Here is a 14,468-nt window from a genome sequence, read left to right on the forward strand (position 1 = left end):
GTAGTCAAAGTCAGGTTGATTTCCACATAAGAAGAGGTTGGTCAATCCACCACTTCTCTTGAAAGTGGGTGTCCCTACTGTTACTTTTGGTGCAGGTGGGGAGCTATCCCAAGTAAGTGTGTTGGCAGTGCAGAAGCAATGCAAGGTTATTGCTGCCAGGGGTTCAGGTACGTGGCAGTGAGTGAGGGAAGATGTTGCAGGCAATAGTGAGAGTGGTAGAACCTGAGTCTTGGTGGGTGGTGGGTACAGCAGCAGAGATGGAATGAGTATTAGATATCAGAGAGAAGATGGTGACACTTACACTGGCAAAGTGATGAAGGTTAGTTACCTTATTCACACAGTGCTATGCATTCCTTCAGACAGCTGAGACTGCAGTAAGCTGGATGCCAATCTTAGTCCAGGCTGGCATGGTCTGGTGTCTTAGCCATACTGGTGATCCTGGGGAAAGAGACTGTCCCACCTTTGCACCACCCCAACCAGCAGGAACACCAGGTTTCTGACTGTGTAGAGACACACCAATTTCCCTCTGTCAGCAACAGCCAGGAGCTGTGCAGGCAGCTCCAGGTACGCAGTAAGTTTTTAAAGATGACGCCAGTGCAAAGGACTGCAGTGAATTCCAGAATATCCACGGAGTGACGAGCTATTCTGGGAATGTTTTGTGGTAAGATGAGGTCAGAGTTGGATGTAGCAGACGCTGTAGATACGGAATAGATAGTTAATGAACAAAAATTGGTTTGATGCAGTGAGACAATTCACGAGATCTTGCAGTGAAAAGCCCTTCAGAAAATTTGTCACAACTTCGACTGAGCCAAAAGAAATGTAAGTTTTAACCCAGAAATTCTACCAGTCCAGTTGCATTTGAGTGTTGGCTAAACCACAAATAATAGCAGGTGTAAATTCTGCAGATAGTTCTGTCTCAACATGCCCATCCAAGGATATTTAATTAGGAATTTTCCAGAAACTTAAGACAGTCTGGTCAGAAATTGTTGAAGTAGCCATCTTAGCCACTTGTTTGTCTCCATTTCCAAATATAGGACCATACTAAAAAATTGTATCATGAATACAGGATGTGTTTAAATATAAGAAAAGAAGATACCTTCACTTCTTAAATATTGTTTTTCATAACATTTAATCTTCATTTGCATTTGTTTTCTCTCTCTCCATTCCATAACTCACTGCTGATTATCATTTATCCCCCTTTTCTTTCAGACGGAGTTGTTCTTGTATCATCATTAAACTTTGCAACTCGTTGAAATGCAGACATTCCTGAGACATGGAGGATAAGGGTAAGCATAGATTAAAAAAGGCACAAGAAATAAACACAGATTGACAATGAAGTTTTGCAAACAACAATTGGCAGAAATAGAGGCCATAATTTTAAAGATTCAGGTGCTGGATTTGCAAACTGAGATTGTGTGTTCTGAAAACGGAATGAAAGTACTGCACAACACACTGAGCGTTGTATTAGAAGACTTGCTGCTATTATGTTGATTCCACTTCATAATTGTGTGATTAATAATAACAGAACGTAACAGATCCTTAAATCCTAGGAAGCCAAATTGGAATTCCTGTCTAATATTGGAAACTAAACATTAAACCAAAACTATTCCCAATTATGCAATGTTTTAATTAACTAATTCGCACAATTAATTGCTCTGCACATCAGAGCTCAAATTGTGCAGGGATAGCGGATGAATTTTTTTCTCTATTCATATGTGGAACATGGGCGTCGCTGGTTAGTCTGTCATTTATTGCCCATTGGTAGTTGCCTTTGAAATGTGGTGGGTGAGTTGTCTTCTTGATCTGGTGCAGTCCATGTGTTTTAGGTAAAGTTACAATACAGTTAAGAAGGAAATTCCAGGATTTTGATGTAACAGCATTGAATGAATGGTCATATATTTCCAAATCGGGATGGTGAGCAGCTTAGAGGGGAACCTGCAGGTTACGGTGTTCTATTTGCCACCAAAATCCCTAAGCTACCCATCAAACTCACTCATAACCATGACCAATGAAATAAAGGTTGCCCCGGTAAATTGAATGGATAGGAATAGTCTTAGAATCCCTCTGGTGTGGAAACAGGCCCTTTGGCCCAATAAGTCCACACCAACCCTCCAAAGCGTGTCCCACTCAAACCCAATCTCCATTACTCAACATTTACTCCTGACTAATGCACCTAACCTACATATCCCTAAACACTACAGGCAATTTAGCATGGCCAGTTCACCTAACCTGCACATCTTTGGACTGTGGGAGGAAACCGGAGCACACAGATACTGAGAGAATGTGCAAACTCTACAGTCAGTCGCCCACGGTTGGGATCAAACCTGGGTTTCTGGAGCTGAGAGGCAGCAATGCTAACCACTGAGCTACCGTGCTGCCCAGTAATGAGCAGCTGTTTGTCCAATTACAGGCTGGCTCTATCTCATGCTTCCTACTGATAGGTTCAACTTGTCTGCAGCAAGCATGGGTGAGAGACAGTCTGCAGTGGAGCAAAAAGGTGCTGCTGACACAGGCATAAAGGCTGGGATGTCAGGGACAAAAGAACAGGAACTCAGATTGCCGGGCTGAGGAGAAAAACTTGGGAGGACCGGTGGGGCCCAACGACCTGTGGAACCAGGACTTGGAGCTGAGGCCTAGAGAAGGTAGCTTGGGGTTCTGGAAGCAAAGTGAGGCAGCAAAGTTGGAGAAGAGAGGGAAGAGGAGGTTGCTGACTGGTAGGGGCTTAGGGCAGCTGTAGAGTGGAGGGAAAGGATGGGTGAGGCCTTGTGAAGTGGAGGGAGGTCTGCGAATTGGAAGGGAGGACTGCAAAGTGGAGGAATAGAAGGTATCTAAAAATAGAAGGAATGCTGCAAAGTGAAGGGTGAGATGGGTGTCTGCAGAGTGGATCTACAAGGTTGAGGAGAGAAGGCTGCAAAGGGTGAAGGGAATTTCAAACGGGAGAGAAGCTGAAAAAGAGAAAAAAAGGCTTAAACTTTGCAACAAGTGAATACTCGGTGAACTGGGAATAGGAAAACAGGTAGTAAATTCTGAGCAAATTAATGAGGAGTTCTCTGATGAAACTTAAGAGTTCAACAGCCATTATATGGGAGTAAATGTAACAAATGCTGTTGTAATGAACATTCTGAATTGCATAATTTTATGTTGAACGTTTTTTTTTAATAAGGATTTTTATTTGTGTCATCACAGTGCAGCGTGTCTTAAATACAATGAACTATTTGACAGCATTATGGGCAACATACAATTTAGGATGAGCTCCCTAGTCTACATAAAGTATATTTTGGGCAACGACAATGACTTGTAAATAGAAATATTTATCAGCTTTTTAAACAGATGTATTTGTTACTAACTTGTGCCTGCAGTCCTATGTCATTTTAAGTGCTGCCGCATCTGGGAAATTAATGTTTTACTTGTTGTGGCTTCAAGTTTAATTGTTGTGATAAATTGTAGAGGATGTTGATGAATTCTTCCAATTCTGCTTAGTAAATCTAAAGACAATATATATCAACATACAATTTGTACTTGTATGTTTCAAAATGGATGCACTACCTCATGAAGAGCTATTTAGGCTGAAAAGGTGACCCCCTGAAAACCAAGAAGTAAGCCCAAAAATCAAGAAGTAACCTTTGATAAATCTTGAGAAGCTCTTTTAAAAAAAATATTTTGCATCCTGCTATGCATTCAATCTCTGTGTGCAAAGCTGTTATTGTAACCAACATCAAGGACAAATTTAACCTGCCATCTCAATAGATGTTCTAAATTAGTGGTTAACCGAAATAAAGGGAATTAGGTGCCTGCCAATTAAGTTAGTAGTAAGAAGATGATCTTGTATGTGGATAGTTGTGAAATGATAATTTGACTTGTGAACATGAAAGTCTATTATATTAGCTGGCTGTAGTTGTCACACAAATATAATTTCTGCAGTTCTTTGTCTTACATGACTTGGAGTAATAAGTTAGATTAGCATATCAGAATCTAGTTAGTAAAGATTATCACCTCAATTGGGCTCTTTACAGATAAACATTTAACAGCTCTCTCAATATTTAGAATTTGAAGCCCTGACTTGGAGGTGCTGATGTTGGATTGGGGTGGACAAAGTTAAAAAATCTCACAACACCAGGTTATAGTCCAACGGGTTTATTTGGAAGCACTAGCTACCGGTGTGCCGCTCTTTCATCAGGTGGTTGTCTTCATCACAACCACCTGATAAAGGAGCAGTGCTCTGAAAGCTAGTGATTCCACATAAACCTGTTGGACTATAACCTGGTGTTTTGAGATTTTTAATTAGAGCTTGACGGTTAGACTACTGTACATTATTAGACTGCTGAAATAAGAAGTCCTGCATTAAGTTTATGAATTGATCTTTAGCTAGTTTGTGTCAACAGGAACACCACTGTGCAATAGTCTGTCTCAGTGCTCCTGTGTTCTGGAACGTTTACTATCCAGTGACCCCTGCTGAGCGGTATGTGCATATCCATTGAAGCCAGGACTTAGATATCCTACTGTCTATAATTGAGTAGCTTGCTGAGATAATTTTGGATTACAAGGGAAGGAAGGGACATTTAGGCACAGTTCTGAATGACAATTGACATAAGGAACTGAACTTCTGCTAAATTATAACTTCAAAAGAGATTGGGAGACGTGTAGATTAAACAATTTCATGCCATCTGAATGTGCAAGTTAAGAAAACAGATTTCAGAACAAATTTTGATTTGAATATTGTCAGTCTTGAAGGCATTTTATAAACTGATGAGCTGGATAGTTGTGTCGATCTGTTTAAAAATACAGATTGCATAGGAATCATAAGATTAAAACAAGTCATTTGACTCTGTGATGATGTTAATTTGACACACAAATCGTGCTTTGTTTTTCCTAAATCTTAAAATATAGTGAACAGGCATAGGATGCACTGAATGGTCAATATTGTATACTTCACTCTCTGGCACAAAGATAACATTACATTCTTCACTTTCAGTTCCTTACCTACTTCTTTGTACCCCTTCCTTTCTGTTCCATCTCTGCACTTACAGTTTGAATAACGGACTTTCAATAACATCATAGAAACAATGAAAGCTTATTCCCATACTGTTTGTCTGGCTTTCTTTACTTGTTTAGGAGTAAAATGCAAAAAGAATGAAACTATGATTGACTGATATACAACAGATGAGAGGTTGAGATTATTGGATCTTACTTTGAAGGCTGGTACCGTTACAATACAGTTAAGGAGGAAATTCCAGGATTTTGATGTAGCAGCATTGAATGAATGGCCATATATTTCCAAGTTGGGATGGTGAGCAGCTTAGAGGGGAACAATAGACCAAAAAGGACTGCATCTCATAAAGACTGTAATGGTTATCTTCAAAAGCAAAGCTTTTCTTATTTACTCGCTTAGCATGTACACTAATGTATGAGTAATTTGTGACTTGTCCAGAGATTATCAATTCATACCTGTGTGTTTAGAATACCATAATTTAGCTAAATTTAAATGCTGAATATTTTTAATCAATTGTTTGTTTATTTCTGTATTTGCTGTAGTTGTCAGTGCAGCCGCAGACCTCTCAGGCATAACATCACAATGATTAAGAGGGCCACAAAATGAAAGGATATCAATAACAAATTCACTATAAATATTTATGATGCAAATTACATTCCATTAAGGTAACTACATTTGTTGAACATGAGATAAAATTCACATGCTTTGAAATTTCTGTACAAGTCTGTCTGAAATTGATTTATGCAAAGGAATGGTTATGACTAACAGACCTAATTAAGCCTTTTGAAGAGGTGACCAATATATTGAGCATGGATTTATTTATATAGTCTTCCAGAAGGCATTTGATAAAGCCCTTCATAAACAATTGTTATCTAAAGTTGAAGCTTGTGGAATTCAAAGCAGAAGGAAGAATTATTGACTTCAATGACTGTGAAATTATTGAGATCATGCTATTATGATCATGGGCGGCATGGTGGCTTAGTGGCTAGCATTGCTGCCTTACAGTGCGAGGGACCCAGTTTAACTCCACCCTCAAGTGATTGACTGTGTGGAGTTTACACGTTCTTTCTGTGTGTGCATGGGCTTTCTCCCACAGACCAAAGATATGAAGGTTGGGTTGACTGGCCGTGCTGTACAGGGATGTGTAGGTTAGGTGGGTTAGCTATGGAAAATGCTGAAAATGTGTTGCTGGTCAAAGCACAGCAGGCCAGGCAGCATCTCAGGAGTAGGGAATTCGACGTTTCGAGCATAAGCCCTTCATCAGGAAAATGCAAGGTTACAGGGAGACTGGGAAGGGGTGGGGAGGATGGTGCAGGACAATGTTCGGACGGTTGGTGCAGACTCAATGGGCCAGATGGCCTGCTTGTGCACTGTAGGGATTCTATGATTCTATTTGAGATGCATGACATTTTTCCATTCCCAAGAATTAGGTTCAACATCTAAAGTGAGGGAGAAAAATATGATACAGTTCATTGGTGACAAGTAGAGAGAAAGTCATCTTCAGATTATGCAGGTTAATTATATAATTTATTGAGATATGCCACAGATTTTTATGTGGATATTTGGAGGTTAATATATATCAGAGGGCATAGCCAAGTATGTGTATGAAGAAGTCAGATGTTAAGTAGGTTAGTGGAAATTTGGGAACTGGGCCAAACCATCGAGGTTAAACGAATGACTTGAACTAAGACAGGTACAGCCCCTAAATTTCAGCAGGGATAATGCACCCAAACTAGTTTTAAAAAATAACAAAACTTGGGTGTCACATAACTTCAGAAGCATCCACGCAAATACAGGCAGGTCTGTTTCAGGGAGTAGTTGTATGGCATTATCATACAAATTACTGTTCATCTTCCCTACCTCAGGAGTGCTGGATCCACCCTGAGTCTATTTAAAACAAGCTTTGTGTTTTAGGCACCACTGCAGTGGCAAACACGAAATGGAAGACTTCAGAAAAAAATTAAAAATCTGAAGCATTTTAATATTTTATTTTGTTTGCTGCTGATTCAGTGGCCTCAAGATTTAGCAGATGACAGAGAGAGTTGGCAAGGATTCAAAAATCTGGAAACATATATTTGAGTGTCCCACTTTGGGAATATGAGATGCTCCAAAATGTTCATATCAATCTCCCACGTTGCAACTGGGTCAAGAAGTAATAGAGGTCCAACCTTGAGCCTAAGACAGGTATCCTATGTCACTGATATTAATAGGTGCATTAGTTGTTCTTCACATCTTCCCCCACCCATTTAAAAAAAAAACAAATTTCATTTTTTTGCCTTGTTTTCTGGAGATTCTATTCTTTCATCATCCCTAGTTGAATGGGGGGATTTGCAGATTTTGCCATTGAGAATATATTGGATTTTCACATCGAGGTAGAAAACCAGAGTTGGGACTGCATCAAAATCCAAACGCTCCCACATGAGTACGTGGTGAGTGACCTGGGATTTTCACAGAGGTGTTTCCTTAATTGTTTTAGAGACAGGACTCTTAGCCAATTAGAGGTGTGGATGGGTTCTCAACTTGAGGTTGTGGTCTGACTTGTGAGAACTGCAGGCTGCAATGGAGCATAAGTAACTGAAAGGATGTTTCATTGAGGTCCCTTCAATGTAAAAAATTGATTTTAAAAAAAAAACTAGAAGCTGGATCACCCTGAGAAAGGTGGATATGCTGTAGAATCCCTCCAAAGGGCAGCCTTTTTAGGCCTACAGAGCAGCCTCTCCCCTCTGGTTGCCTCCCACACACCCCTCCCCCAAAAGTAGGAAACTGGAGGCCAACTTTAAGATTCCAGTTGGCTTCCAACATGTGCTTGACAATGCTTTTAATGAGCCTAATTAGCTGCCTTCCTGTCAGAACAGGCTGCTTTGGTAAAAATGGCCAGCACTGGGAAAGGGGTGGGGAAACAAGCACACAGGATGGTATGCCTGCTCTTTCCTCAGCCCAAAACCCCAGCTCACTGTATCCGTGTATTTTTAGCCTGAAGAGTTGGAGAATGAGCCTGATGACCTTGGCCTATGTCCAGCCTCCAGCACCTGTTACCAGAATATACAGACACTTCTAAGTCCAGTCAATCTGTGGTTGTAATTGGGTATGCTTCACAAGAAACACCACCATTTATGTTTTGTCAGATAACCTGGAAGGTCAGCATTCCATTAAATCTTTGCTCTTTGATCACCAAGGTTGCTCCTAACAGCATCAATAACATGACTCATGTGGCTGAGCATGGATGCACCGTGCTGCAATTTTACTGAATATCATCAAAATGTAAAGTGTATAGATTCCATTTATGTGGCCATGTGTGGATTTATAATTAATCTCGCTAACTGTACAAGCATTGCATCAAGCTTGTCTTCTTTCTCAGTAGAGAAGGGTACAGCTTCCTAAAAGGGAAACTTGTTTCCATCCATAATTAGTGTAATAATCCAGTAGTTCAACAAGGTGCAGGGTGATTACTTAACAAGAGATATCCCTTCCAGATTCAGCTCATGACTCCTGCTTTACTATTGATTGGAGTTACCTGTGGCTGCAACATGGGAAATGGAAGATTGCAGAGTCTGCAATAATGATTTTGCAGATGAGTTTGAAAAAGATGTCAGAAAGCCCTGAATCTAAAGGGCTTTGTGCAGATTGCAGCATTTCAGTTTGAACTGCTGGTAGTCTGGAGTCAGCAAATACATTGGTGGAATGGCTTACAGATAAGCAGGCATATTGCAATGCTGAAGGTATAGGTTGTATCCTTTTGGGCTGACCAAAAAAGGAGGATACGGTCAGAAGAAACCCTGAATTGTCAGTACCGGCCATCAGCACAAAAGGAGAGAGGGTAAAGACCTGTAAGAATTGTCTGTGGAGAGCTTTTCCCTCGGAAATGAGCTGTGTGTATTAAATGTGTATATTGCAGCTTTGGAGTTGGGGTTATGATAAAATAAAAAAACGCACAATCATTTCTGCATATTTTCTATAATAGTGTATCAAAACATATCTGAATTACTTAGTGCAAAGTGTAAGTGGCATTTTGAAAGTACAGTTCTGACCTTTTGGCTCTTTAGTTATCCATTTGTCAAAACTGTCTTGCTTTCTATCTTAATCAATTCTAGAATGGGTATGGATCTGCTCCACCGTGCCACGTCTGTAATGATGATGATGATATCACTAGATGTAATGCACAAAGTTCAGACTTTTTCTGACATTTTTTAAATGTAAGAAATTTTGTTTCTATTGCTTTCTGCTTGTTGCACACTTAAAATGTCAGATGAATTCATTAACACTGCATTGCAACAAATCAATTAGCCTGAAAATACCATATTGCATATTTCAGTCTGTGAATGTTACTTGTATGGTATCCTTTAACTGTTCACCAACCAAGTGTCACAGCTATGATGGAAGGATGTATTCAAAAACAAAACTCTTCAGTATGAAAGCAAGTACTAAAATCTTGCCTTTCAGGAAAGACCATAACCAAAAATCTTTTGTTATAAATAGAAATGTCAAGTCAAGAAAAACTGATGTATTTTACTTTGTGTGCTGGATTATGTACAATTTGCAATCATATGTTTGATTGCAAGATCATTATGATAAAGGAAATTCATTCTGTCCATTTTGCTAAAAGTAGGCCCAATTCCTCAAGCGTTGTAGTATGTAATTGTTAAATTATACCCAGGTTTTTACTGCTGCTCTGTGGAAGTCCACTTCATTTTTTTCAATTGCACTTTGTGAAAATAAATATGTTCCAATATTCATCTGAACTTTGGCTTTTCCCAGCTCAAAACTGTTGCAATTCAGGTTAGAGTCATTTTGAGAGTTTTACCTTTCCATGCAATTTGTTGTTTTCTTTATAAAACTATCTTTCAGACCCATCTTTTGAGGGTAAATGTCTCAGTAGGTCCAATTTTTACTCATAACTTTGACACTAAGGATTAGTCTTGAGGCCTGTAAAGCATTGTGACAGCTGGAAGATCTTGTAGTTGTGTTTGTGACCGTTATATATCAAATTTTATAAATGTCTCATTCACAAGTTTAATTACTTATCTGTTTAATTGTAACTCTATGATTTTTAGATTGTTTGGGTTTTTTCTTTTTTGAAATGTAATTGTAAACTTAAAAGTTGAGAGTCAAATAGATTTTACAATAATTAGTAGATCTTTGTTTTGACTGCACTGAAAACATAAAGTGGAGTTTTCTTCAAGTCTACTTGCTCTTTCTATTCTTTCTCCATGGGCTCATTAGCTTTTCATTTTTCTCTGGGGAGTATTTACTTCTTTTCTGCACAGTTATGCAACAACCTGATTTTTACCACATAATTTTGTTTATAATGTCACAATATTCCTATTCAGATCTCATGGATTTTTTTCTTCACCACACCATTCATAAAACAACGCAAGAGGGAAGAGAATATGACAGATTTGACATGCATTGCATTCTCCCAATCCAGGCACTTTGTCCCTGGGACTGGTCATCACGTCAGGGATGAGGCATTAATTGCATTTTAATGTCTCTGTGTTAACTGCCTGGGTGAATACCAGGGTGTTACCCATTCTTTGGTTTATCTTTCAAGGCAATCCTCGATCTATCAGATTCAAGCTGTGTTGTTTTAAAATTTAAACCTTTATGGAGAATTGTCAGTAATCATTAACTGATCTATCTTCCACAGAAATTCCTCAACCTACTAGAGTCCAACCAATTAGTAATGGAGTCATAGAGCCATACAGCACAGAAATAGACCCTTCAGTCCAACTCGTCCATGCAGACCAGATATCCTAAATTAATCGAGTACCATTTGTCAGCATTTGGCCCATAAACTCTTCCTATTCATACACCTGTCTGGATGTCTTTTAAATGTTGTAATTGTCCCAACCTCCACCACTCCCTCTGGCAGCCCATTACATACACGCACCACCCTTTGCATGAAAAAGTTGCCCTTTAGGTCCCTTTTAAATCTTTCCCCTCTCACCTTAAACATCTGTCCTCTAGTTTTGAATTCCCCTACCCTGGGGAAAAGACCTTGGTTATTCACCCTATCCATGTTCCTCATGATCTTATAAACCTCTATAAAGTCAGCCCTCGGTGCTCCAGGGAAAATAGCCCCAGCCTATTCGGCCTCTCCCTATAGCTCAAACCCTCCAATCCTGGCAACATCCTTCAAATCTTATCTGAACAGTTTCAAGTTTTCCAGTGTCTTTCATATAGCAGGGAGACCAGAATTGAATGCAGTATTCCAAAAATGGCCTAACCAAAGTCCTGTACGGCTGCTCAACTCCTGTGCTCAATGTTCTGGCCAATAAAGGCAAGTATTGTAAATGCTGCCTTCACTATCCTGTCTATCTGAGACTCCACTGTCAAGGAGCAATGAACCTGCACTCCAAGGTCTTATTGTCCAGCAATGTTCCCCACGACTTAGTATTCTGTCACTACAGTGTATATATGTTGTATCCCTTTTACTTTGGTATTTCTTGTGAATTGATGATGAGTGTAAGATGAAAAAAAAATGTGGGTTTTCAGTGATACTCGAGTTCTGTATCACCAAATGACTATAAGTGCATCAGAAACAGTTCAGTGAAAGATTATTCAACTGATAGCTAGGCTGGTAGTGGGTGTGGGTTTGGCAGTTACCTTGTGTAGAAAAGTTGGGCACACTGGACCAGCATCTATGAGAGATTAGAAGAATGAAAGATGATCTTATTGAGAAATGTTTAGGATGTTTAAAAATTTTGCAGGTTGTATTATGTTCCTGAAAGAAATAGGAATTTTTAAAGCTCAATATATGGTGTAAATTTTTTTTTTTGTGTTCATTTATAGGAGATGGCGAGAAGCCATTTTGGTGGGAAAACTAAATTGGAAATTGCTTTTTTTGTTGTAACATGATTTTTCAGAATGTGGAGTGAAAAATAGTTTGTGACATGCAGTGGGAAGAAATAAACCTTGAGGGGAACTGTTTTCACCAATATGCCAAGCTGTAAGCCCACAGCAACTACTTGTTCTTGGCCGTTGAGGAAGGAGAACATTTAATAGATGGCCATTAGCAGTTCAAAGGTCATGCCAGAGAGAAGAGTTATCCGAAAGTAATTTATAATGTTATTCTGAAATAATAGTAAGATTGTACATGAACGTTGGATTGATAATAATTAATCCTTTCACTTCAATTCCAGCAAGCAACTTCTTCACCTTGAGTGTCTAGCTGACATCGAGATAGTGCTATTAGCTAGGCTACTTTGCTGAACTACCTTTCATCACTGTTCGTAGTTTGTCATCTAATCCTCTAACCTCTAGGGAACTAAGTAATGTTGTCAAAACATACCATACAATGTAGGAAAGCATGATGTGCAGTAAAACTATTTACTGAATTCAAAACTGCAATATCATTTCTTAAAGCTTAATACAATTCATACAACAACTTTTCAATATAAACTGTAACAGATGGAGTTGCAAAGTAATTTTAATAACTGTAAGACTTGAAATTCATAATTGAAATTATAAGGGCAATTAAACAATGACTTCAAATGGAGATGAGGAAAGTTTATTTCGGTGAAGGTTTTGTGTGGCCGTAGATGCAAAATCTTTAAATAGGGGTAGCTAGATTCATAATTACCAAGGTGTTGAAAGATTATTGTTGTATGCAGGAATATAGAGTTAATATTAAAATTAGATCAGCCATGATCTTACTGAATGGCAAAAAAGGCACGAAGGACTGAGTGGCGTATTCCTTTTCCTTGTTGTTCATATGTAACTGTATGATGGGTTAGCAAATCGCAATGGAGGTCAATGTCTGGAACCACAATAATTTGATGGATGAAATCAAGTAGTAACCAGTTTTAAATCAGTTTAACAGTAAGGTTTCCAGAGTTTATGCGGCCACATCCTTTTGCACAGTTTGGTTGGGTTGACAGTTTATAGTAGGAGGTTTAGCTTTTGGATTGTTAAGTTAATTAGCCCTTTCAGGAATAGGTAGTCATTTCACTAGGTATCCTTGGTTCCAGCTGACTCCATCTTGTGCATAAGCATCTTGTATCTTAAAGTTATCATTGCTGATCTCTAACACTTGTAAGTGCCAAAGTTATTGTTAGATATCTGAAGCAAACACAGAAAATTCTGAAGGCTTTCTATAGGTATGTCAGGAATAAAAGAATGACTAGAGTAAGATTGGGGCCAATCAAGGATAGTAGGGGGAGGTTGTGCATGGAGTCAGAGGAAATAGGGGAAGCACTAAATGAATATTTTTCATAAGTATTCACACTGAAAAAAGACAATTCTGTTGAGGAGAATACTGAGATACAGGCTACTAGACTAGATGGGATTGAGGTTCACGAGGAGGTGTGAGCAATCCTGGAAAGTATGAAAATAGATAAGTCCCCCAGGCCAGATGGGATTTTTCCTAGGATTCTCTAACAAGTCAGGGAGGAGATTACAGAACATTTGGTTTAATCTTTATGTTGCCATTGTCTACGGGAATAATGTCAAAGACTGGAGGATAGCAAATGTTGTTCCCTTGTTCAAGGGGAGTAGAGACAACCCTGGTAATTATAAACAAGTGAGCCTTACTTTTGTTGTGGGTAAAGTGTTGGAAAAGGTTATAAAAGATAGAATTTATAATCATCTAGAAAAGAATAAGTTGATTAGGGATAGTCAACATGGTCTTGTGAAGGGTAGGCCGTGCCTCATAAACCTTATTGAGTTCTTTAAAAAGGTGACCAAACAGGTGGATGAGAGTAAAGTGGTTAATGTAGTGGATGTGGATTTCAGTAAGGCATTTGATAAGGTTCCCCATGGTAGGCTATTGCACAAAATGCATAGGCATGGGATTGAGGGTGATTTAGTGGTTTGGATCTGAAATTGGCTAGCTGAAAGAAGACAGAGGGTGGTGGTTGTTGGGAAATGTTCATTCTGGAGTTCAGTTACAGGTACAGTATTGCAAGGATCTATTTTGCTGTCACTGCTGTTTGCACTTTTATAAAAGACTTGGATGAGTGTGTAGAAGGATGGGTTAGTAAATTTGCAGATGACATTAAGGTTGGTAGAGTTGTGGATAGTGCTGAAGGATGTTATAGGTTAAAGAGGAGCATAGATAAGCTGCAGAGCTGGGCTGAGAGGTGGCAAATGAAGTGTAATATGGAAAAGTGTGAGGGGTTTTACTTTGGAAGGAGTAACAGGAATGCAAAGTACCGGGCTAATGGTAAGAGTCTTGGTAGTGTAGATGAACAGAGAGATCTCTGATGTCCCTGTACCTAGATCCCTGAAAATTGCCACCCCAGGTTGTTAAGAAGGCATACAATGTGTTAGTTTTTATTAATAGAGGATTTGAGTTTCGGAGCCATGAGGTCATGCTGCAGCCACACTTGGAGTATTGTGTACAGTTCTAGTCACCGCAATACAGGAAGGATGTGGAAGCTTTGAAAAGGTTTCAGAGGAGACTTACGAAGATGTTGCCTGGTATGGAGGGAAGGTCTTATGAGGAAAGACTGAGGGACTTGAGGCTGTTTTCGTTCAAGAC

At 39.2% G+C, this 14,468-nt stretch overlaps 1 protein-coding gene across 2 annotated transcripts in view; it reads left to right on the forward strand.

The window, feature by feature from the left end:
- The window catches only part of gpr63 (G protein-coupled receptor 63), a 142,857-nt gene that overhangs the window by 121,046 nt on the left and 7,343 nt on the right, over positions 1 to 14,468 (forward strand). The window contains exon 4 of one of the 2 annotated variants that reach the window (XR_009640948.1): positions 1,210 to 1,232. The gene's annotated coding sequence lies outside the window, so the exon portion shown is untranslated. Of the gene's footprint in view, positions 1 to 1,209; positions 1,287 to 14,468 lie in introns of those variants that run through there. The other variant, XM_060820905.1, reaches the window with a different exon arrangement.

The sequence above is a fragment of the Hemiscyllium ocellatum genome, chromosome 3 (genome assembly GCF_020745735.1).
Source record: "Hemiscyllium ocellatum isolate sHemOce1 chromosome 3, sHemOce1.pat.X.cur, whole genome shotgun sequence".
In the NCBI taxonomy this organism is placed as follows: Eukaryota; Metazoa; Chordata; class Chondrichthyes; order Orectolobiformes; family Hemiscylliidae; genus Hemiscyllium; species Hemiscyllium ocellatum.